At 49.5% G+C, this 9,056-nt stretch overlaps 1 long non-coding RNA gene across 1 annotated transcript; it reads left to right on the top strand.

Moving 5' to 3' along the window:
* Positions 1-5,736: 5,736 nt before the first annotated feature.
* On the top strand, positions 5,737-8,472 carry LOC114814968. The gene is made up of 4 exons (XR_003762756.2): positions 5,737-5,981; positions 6,683-6,763; positions 7,881-7,987; positions 8,279-8,472. It is a non-coding gene; the product is annotated as an uncharacterized LOC114814968 (long non-coding RNA).
* The last annotated feature ends 584 nt before the right edge of the window (positions 8,473-9,056 follow it).

The following is a 9,056-nucleotide window of genomic DNA, read 5'->3' as shown; positions in this document are numbered from 1 at the left end:
AGAGCACTGTACTAAGCACTGGAAAAGTACAGTTCAGCAATAGAGACAATTCCTGCCCACACCGGGCTTATAGTCTAGAAGGGGGGAAACAGACATCAAATCAAGTAAACAGGCATCAATTTAGATATATAGAATTATAGATATATACACAACAAAACAAGTAAACAGGCATCAATATAAATAAATAGAATTATAGATATGTACATATACACATAAGTGCTGTGGGGCCGGGGGGAAGAGCAAAGAGAATGAGTCGGAGTGATGGGGAGGGGAAGGGGAGCTGAGGGAAAGGGGGGCTTAGTTTGGGAAGGCCTCTTGGAAGAGGTCAGCCTTCAGCAGGGCTTGAAAGGGGGAAGTGTGATTGGCAGATTTGAGGAGATTAGGGCATTCCAGATCAGAGATAGGACATGGGCCAGGGGTCGACGGCGGGACAGGTGAAAACGAGGTACAGTGAGAAGGTTAGCACCAGAGGAGCGGAGTGTGTGGCCTGGGATGTAGAAGAAGAGAAGGGAGGTGGGGTAAGAGGGGGCAAGGTGATCGAGAGCTCTGAAGCCAATAGTGAGGAGTTTTTGCTTGATATGGAGGTGGATAAGCAAGAACTGGAGATTTTTGAGGAGGGGGGTGACATGCCCAGAATGTTTCTTTAGAAAGATAATCCAGAGAGCAGAGTGAAGTATGGACTGAAGTTGGAGACAGGAAGTTAGGAGGTCAGAAAGGAGGCTGATGCAGTAATTCAGCTGGGATAGGATGAGCGATTGTACTAACGTGGTAGAGGCTTTGAAGGTGGGCGTAGTGGTGAACTGGTAAGGGAGGTAGGAAGTTCCAGGCCAGAGGGAGGACATGGGAAAGGGGTTGGCAGGGAGAGAGACAAAACTGAGGCAAAGTGAGCAAGCTGGAACTAGAGGAGGGGAGCGTTTGGGCTGGAGGAGGAGATCAGTGAGATAAGGTAGGAAGGAGTGAGCTGATTGAGTGCTTCAGTGCCATTGGCAAGGAGTTTCTGTTGAATGAGAAGGTGGGTGAACAATCACTGGAGGCTCTTGAGGAGTAGGAAGATGTGGTCTTAACTTTTTTTTAGAAAAATTACCCAGGCAGCAGAGGGAAATATGGACCGAAGTGGGGAGAGACAAGAGGCAAGGAGACCAGTGAGGATGCAGGTGCAGTAGTCAAGGTGAGGAGAGGAAAATTGCTTGGATCAGTGTAGTAGCAGTTTGGTTGGAGAGGAAAGGGTGGATTTATGTTCCCTTCAAGCTTTTGTAAGGAACAGGATTCAGAAGGGCTGAGATGGATGTTCTCTTCCTGCCTTCCCCTGGGTTGGCAATAATATGAAACAATAGACCTGGCTTTGCTCCATAGGAAGGGAGCCCGCAAGTTCTGAGCTTCCAGCAACTGCTCCAACTCATTCAGTGGTGAAAGTCTCAGAGCGGCCAGGATTTGCTCTGGGGCAGTTGAGAACCTGGGGGCTGAAACACCTCAGACAGTTGGATTGGAGCAGCTGGGGAGGAGGGTGATGAAGAGGGAGGAAAACGGGGGGCCAGTTTTATCCTGCCCCCGATCCCCAACCTTCACACCCACAGTCCCCTTGCTCCTCCTCTTCTCTGTCCTTAGCCCGGGCCCCAGGGCAGTAACAGAGTCCTGCCTGCAGCTGTCAGGGCCTAGGGTTCCCAGGGCCCAGGGCAGGGATGCCTGTGTGGGACGACGAAGTCGATGTCAATAAGCAGGCCAGGAAAGACATTCAGAGGGACTCAGATATTTTGGAAAATGGGACTAGAGCAACGGGAAGGAATTCAGTGAGACAAAGGTGAGGGGGTGCATTTAGGGATGGGGAAAGGCTGGGTCCAGACAGAACAGAAGCCATCCGGAGTCACAGCAGAATTACAGACTGTGGGGTGATCTTGTTGTGGGCAAGGAACATGACTACCAACTCTATTATATGGTACTTAGAGAAGCAGCGTGGCTCAATGGGAAGAGCACGGGCTAAGGAGTCAAAGGTCATGGGTTCTAATCAAAGCTCTGCCAGCTGTCAGCTGTGTGACTTTGGGCAAGTCACTTAACTTCTCGGTGCCTCAGTTACCCCATCTGTAAAATGGGGATTAAGACTGTGAGCCTCACATGGGACAACCTGATTACCCTGTATCTACCCCAGCGCTTAGAACAGTGCTCGGCACATAGTAAGCACTGAACAAATACCAACATTATTATTATTATTACTATTTACTCTCCCAAGCGCTAAGAACAGTGCTCTGCACACAGTAAACACTCAATAAATATGCTTGAATGATTGATCGACTGATTCTGCTCTGCCCATGTCAATGGGGCACTGGGATGCAGCACTGAGAAGCAGAGTGGCCTAGTGGAAAGAGTCCAGGCCTAATAGTCGGGGAACCTGAGTCCTAATCCTGACTCTGCCACTTGCCTGCTGCATGACCTTGGGCAGTCCCTTACTCTCTCTGGGCCGCAACTTCCTCATCTGTATGTAGTGGATGAAATTCCTGTTCACTTTCACCCTTTAGACTGTGAGATTCCATGTGGGATGGGAACTGTGCTGACATCATTATCTGATATTTACCCAAGTGTTTAAGTACAGTGCTTGAGACCTAGAAAGAGCTTAACAAAAACTAGTCTTCTTCATCTTACTATCATTATCACTATTATTATCACAGTAATTTGCAGGATCCAGAAGCCATCGCCATATCTCACGCTGGGCACCCCCTCCTCAGCGTTCAGCACTCAGCCTGGATCACCATCCTTTAAGAAGGGAGAAGAGATCATTCATTCATTCATTCATTCATTCATTCATTCATTCACTCAATCGTATTTATTGAGTGCTTACTGTGTGCAGAGCACTGTGTTCATTCAATTCATTCATTCAATAGTATTTATTGAGCCCTTAATAAGAAGCAGCGTGGCTCACTGGAAAGAACACGGGCTTTGGCGTCAGAGGTCATGGGTTTGAACCCCAGCTCTGCCACTTGTCAGCTGTGTGACTTTGGGCAAGTCACTTAACTTCTCGGTGCCTCAGTTCCCTCATCTGTAAAATGGGGATTAAGACTGTGAGCCCCACGTGGGACAACCTGATTCCCCTGTGTCTACCCCAGCGCTTAGAACAGTGCTCGGCACATAGTAAGCGCTTAACAAATACCAACATTATTATTATTATGTGCAGAGCACTGTACTAAGCCCTTGGAATGTACAAATCGGTAACAGATAAAGACAGTCCCTGCCCTTTGACGGGTTTACAGTCTAATCGGGGGAGATGGACAGACAAGAACAATAGCAATAAATAGAATCAAGGGGATGAACATCTCATTAAAACAACAGCAAATAAATAGAATCAAGGGGAAGTACATCTCATTAACAAAATAAATAGGGTAATGAAAATATATACAGTTGAGAGGACAAGTACAGTGCTGAGGGGATGGGAAGGGAGAGGGGGAGGAGCAGAGGGAAATGAGGGGAAAAGAGGGTTTAGCTACGGAGAGGTGAAGGGGGGGTAGAGGGAGCAGAGGGAAAAGGGGAGCTCAGTCTGGGAAGGTTTCTTGGAGGAGGTGAGCTCTAAGTGGGGTTTTGAAGAGGGGAAGAGAATTAGTTTGGCAGAGGTGAGGAGGGAGGGCATTCCAGGACCGCGGGAGGACGTGGCCCAGGGGTCGACGGCGAGATAGGCGAGAACGGGGGACGGTGAGGAGGTGGGTGGCAGAGGAGCAGAGCGTGCGGGGTGGGCAGAGGAAAGAGATAAGGGAGGAGAGGTAGGAGGGGGCAAGGTGATGGAGAGCCTTGAAGCCTAGTGCTCGAGAGAATTCAACAATAACAGTCACATTCCCTGCCCAAAACAAGTTTAAAATCTAGTAGGGGAGACAGACAATGGTACAAATAAATAAAATTACAGATTACAGGTATTTACCCTGGAGAGAGTCCAGAAGAGAGCAACCAAAGGGATTAAAGGGCCTGGGGGAAATGGAACAGGTTGGAAGCCCTGGAGCCATTCAGTCTGGAGATGGAAAGGCTGGAACGGAACTCAGCACCCTTGTTTCATCTGGGAAAAGGCTTCTCTGGGGAGGAGAAGGCTCAGGTGTTCTCCATGTTCTCCGAGGCTGAACGAGAGGAAGTGGGCTCTGAAGGACATGGGAGACATTCCAGCTGGATCACAATAATAACTGTGGCATGGTGTTATCCTTGACTCCACTCTCTCATTCAATCCACATATTCAATATGTCACTAAATCTTGTCGGTTCCACCTTCACAACATCGCTAAAATCTGCCCTCTCCTCTCCATCCAAACCGCTACTACATTAATCCAAGGACTTATTCTACCCCACCTTAATTACTGTATCAACCTTCTTGCTGACCTCCCAGCCTCCTGTCTCTCCCCACTCTAGTCCATACATTACTCTGCTGCCCGGATCATTTTTCTACAAAGACGTTCAGTCCACATTTCCCTAATCCTCGAGAACCACCAGTGGTTGCCCTCCGCATCAACAGAAACTCCTTAGCGTCGGTTTTAAAGCCCTCAATCACCTTGTCCCCTCCTACTTCACCTCACTACTCTCCTACTGCAACCCAGACCTCACACTTCGCTCTTTTCATACCAATCTATTCACTGTACCTTGATCTCATCTACCTCAAAGCCAATCTCTCATCAACATTCAATAGTATTTATTGAGCACTTACTATGTGCAGAGCACTGTACTAAGCGCTTGGAATGAACAAGTCGGCAACAGATAGAGACAGTCCCTGCCGTTTGACAGGCTTACAGTCTAATCGGGGGAGACGGACAGACGAGAACAATGGCAATAAATAGAGTCAAGGGGAAGAACATTTCGTAAAAACAATGGCAACTTCTTGCCTCTGCCCTGGAATGCCCTCCCTTTCCATATCTGACAGACAATTAATCTCCCCACCTCCAAAGCTTTATTGAAGGCACATCACTTCCAAGAGGTCTTCCTTGACTAATGCTTCATTTTCTCTTTTCCCACCCCCTTCTACATCACCCCGACTTGCTCCCGTTATTCACCACCCTGCCCCTCAGCCTCGCAGCACTCATGTATACATGTAACATTTATCTGTATGAATGTCTGTCTCCTCTTCTAGACTGTAATCTTGTTGGGGCCAGGGAATGTGTCTGTTATTCTACCAGTCACTTAGTGCAGCGCTCTGCACACAGTAAGCACTCAATAAAGATGATTCATTGATTTACTGATCGATTTGCTATGTGCCAAGCACAGCACTAAGCACTGTGGGGTAGAGAAGAGATCATCAGGTCGAACACAGTTCCTCTACCACAAGGGGCTCACGGTCTAAGGAGGAGGGAAAACGCAGATCGAATCCCCATCGGACAGAGGAGGAAACTGAGGCTCAAGAAGTGAAGTGACTTGCCCAAAGTCGTTGTTGGGTAGGGATTGTCTCTATTTGTTGCCGAATTGTACTTTCCAAGTCCTTAGTATAGTGCTTTGCACACAAGTGCTTAGTAAATACGACTGAATGCATGAAAGGTCACAGAGCAGGCAAATGGTGGATCCCGGATTAGAAACCAAGCCCTCTGACTCCCAGGCCCCTGCTCTTTCCATGGGGCCAGTCTGCTTTTTGGGGGGTTGGGAGGGTCCTCTTGATTTGTAGGGCTACCGGGGTTGGGGGAGGGGAAAGGAGAGGTGGGCAGAGTGAGGGAGCAGGCTGACAGGTTGATCCCCTTGTGTCCGGGACAATTTCTGCAGCTGCTGCTTCCCAACCACAAGCCAATAGCATCCGCCCGGGAGAGGAAGTCGGGGGCTAGAAGATGGGCGGCCCTCACAAAACCTGACTGCTGTTTGCCTCTACTCAGGTTCAGTCAGTACTCAGAGGATGTGGGCCCTTTAAAAAAAAGCAGCAGTGTTTGTTTGGCAGTTGCCCTTATATCAAAAGTGAAAAAACTATTTCCTGCCTGTCCTGCTTCCCCATTTCATCAGCACCCAAGCCAAGGAACGGACCGGCCCGCCACCGCCAAGTGTTCGGTTTGTGGGGTCTGCGGGGGACCGGGGAGGAGAATAACCCAGGGAGGAGCAAGGAGAGAATCCTTGGGGTCCAGTCTAAGGGGGAGAGGGGGCAATCACCCCCAGTTTTCTGAAGTGCACTCCGAGGCTCCCTGCAGGAAGTGAGTTTCCAGTCAGGGCAAAAAAGATTCAAAATAGAAGTAGTGGTATTTATTAAGCACTTACTTTGGGCAGAGCACTGTACTAAGTGCTAGGAAAGAATGCACAGGTAGGAATTGGAGATGGTTCCTCTCCCTCAGGGAGCTCACAGTCTAAAAATGATAGCTCTGCCCTTCCCACTCTCTAGTGCCAAAAATAAAACCCCTCTTCTCCAACCTGCCAGCTCCCCTAAAAGTCTTGTTTCTCCCCTTACCCAAAATGAAAAGTTGGCCCCTGGAGAGAACAAGTCTAGGGCAAGGGGAGAAGGGAGGGGAGTGGGTAACAGAAGGAGGAAGTAGCAAAGCTGGGAGAGGAAATGCCTGGGTCTCAGGTTGGGAACAACCACAGAGCAGAGGGGCCTGGATTGGGGAGCAAGCGGTCCAGATGTTTGGGGGCGAGATGGAGAGCTGGGACCTAAAGGCCGCGTCTGGGGATGACTTGAATACAGGCGTTCTGAGAACAGGGTGAGTGGAGAAGGCCTGGCTTCTGTCCGTGAAGGAATAACTTTGCACTTCTTCTCCCAGAGTGACAAAGAGGAGTAGAACGGGGAAATGGTAGCTCCAGTTTCTGTGGCAGCGGGAACATCTTATCTGGGAGCCAAAATGGTGAGTGGCTCTTTCTGACTTGCTCAAGGGCCATTCCCAGGCTCCCTTCACCTTCAGCAGATTGATCATTTTGTCACCAGACGCCCTAGGAATATCGCCGCCCCTTGGTGTTTCCCAGATGTTTTCTGTTTACTGTTGGAAATGACTATTTAGCGGGTAAGTCGTAGATGGGTGGGTAGAGCTCTATGGACAGGCTCTGAGATATGGTAAATCTTGGCCCTGGGCTTAGTCCTCGAGCTACTCACAGCATCCGGCCAGGCCATCACTTATCTGACAGACACTCCTACTCACATCCTGCATCGTGCATAAAGGCTCTTGCATTTCTGCTCTGGTGGTTTTCTCCCTGCAATGGCCACACGTACCTCAGTGGTTATTATTTTGATGATGGGGGCAGTGGGAGAGCTCACCTTGCTCCCCGGGGGAAGGGGAGGCATCTTTCTGGGGCCCAAGCGAGGATCGGCAGATTAGTGATCCTGTTGGACAGGGTAACCTCCCTAGTGCTGGAGCCGGATGCCCCCTCACATTTCATGGCAGGGATGAGTGTGGTACCGAATAGGGACTTGAGGGACTCAGGCTCCAGTTTTGGATTAGAGAGGCGGGGCATGGAGCAATGATGTCATTTCATTGCACTGGGTGCAGCGTGACATAATACTGTCATATGTCATGCGTGTCACCCCTCAAAATAAAATAGCCCCAAAGCCCTTGGGAGTCTTAACGTGGTTCTGATCACATGACCTTCCAATCTACAACACAGGTACCCATACAGGGCTATGCCCGGCCAAAGAGGTTGGTGCCTCTTTCTTTGGGGCTTCAGTTTGGTTCCTGGCTCAGTAAGTCCAGGGACCTCTAAACTGGCATTTCTTAGCAGTCTCCAGGCTTCCAGTGAACACTTTTTCGTCGAGCAGTTCATTCAGGATTTCTCCAACCAGGATCCCCATTTCCTCAGTTGCTTTTTCTGTGATGCAAAGGCAGCTCTCAGCCCGATATTTCTCCACAGAACGGTTCTAGTTCCTGCGCTCTGGTTGGGCTGGCAGAATGACTTTCCCACCAGGACCTCTGGATCGGGGCTGCCTGTCCATCCGCTACTCTCACCTTAGTCCAGTTTCTCTCTATTCAGACCATGAGTAAAGCTGGCTTGGAACTCACTGCATGGGCAATTGGTACCTCTGCTACAATCACTTTGGGGATCGTGATCGTGGCAGTTGTAGCCGTTGCTTTCACAAGGTGAGGCAAAGATCCCCCTTGAACCTCTGGCCATTCCCTTCTCCACTTCTGCTCCCCTCCGTGGCTCTGCCCCCAACCACCCCCCAGCCTCTCTACAACCCCAGTTCCTGCTCTCCAAGCAATTCCCACTGCCGCTCTGTTACCCGAATCCTATCCCCCACTCCTGTTTCCTCATTCCTGCCCCATTGCCTTCACCCAACCCCTCTCTCTCACCACCGAGCTTGCCCAGTCCCAGATCCCATCCTCTCTCCTCCCCATAGGTATCCCTCATGTCTGCCTATTCTCTTCCAGAATTTGAAGACTGATTGCACAAGAGCTCCTAAGAATATGAACTGACTACACATCTCAGGTATCCATCCTCTCAGCAGATATGGACCTTGCCGCCTTGGCAGGCATCAATGACGGTGAAGCCTGCAGCTCCCTGAAACCAGGTCCTTATAGGGAGGCAAATAAAGAAATAAACAAATAAACAAATAAATCTCTGACTACTGCCTACTGGATTTGTGTTGGGGTTTATCGCTGGGTGGAAAGTCCTGGGAGCCTCCTGGGTAATGAGAAATCAGCAGTGGGACACTCTTACCCCTTCCAGGGGGGCTGGAAGCCCCAGCTGACCTCACCTGGGACTGTCAGGCCTGTTTTTTTCCCACCCATCTTAAAAATCTCCCCAGACACCCACACTGAGTGTTTTGTAAATCAGGCTCCCTGGCCTCTGCCCCTGGCTAGACCCCTGAGCTCTATGGAGTCTGTGATGGGCCCTAGCTACTAGCTTCAAGACTCCCCAGAAGATGTAAGGAACAGATTGGATTCAGACACACTGGGCCCTTTATTTCACTCAACAAATCAATGGCATTTATTGAGTGCTTACTGTGTGCAGAGCACTGTACTTGGGATAGTACAATACAACAGAGTTGTTAGTTTCCTTCTTTGCCCAACAAGATTATAGTTTAGAGGGGGAGACAGACATCAATATAAGTAAATAAATTACAGATATGTACATAAATGCTGTGGGGCTGAGGGTGGGGTGAATATCAAGTACCTATAGGTCCAAGTGCTTAGACAATGCAGAAGG

Source organism: Ornithorhynchus anatinus, chromosome 11, assembly GCF_004115215.2.
Source record: "Ornithorhynchus anatinus isolate Pmale09 chromosome 11, mOrnAna1.pri.v4, whole genome shotgun sequence".
Classification (NCBI taxonomy): domain Eukaryota; kingdom Metazoa; phylum Chordata; class Mammalia; order Monotremata; family Ornithorhynchidae; genus Ornithorhynchus; species Ornithorhynchus anatinus.
The sequence above is the reverse complement of the archived record's forward strand: the minus strand, read 5'-3'. Positions and strand labels throughout refer to the sequence as shown.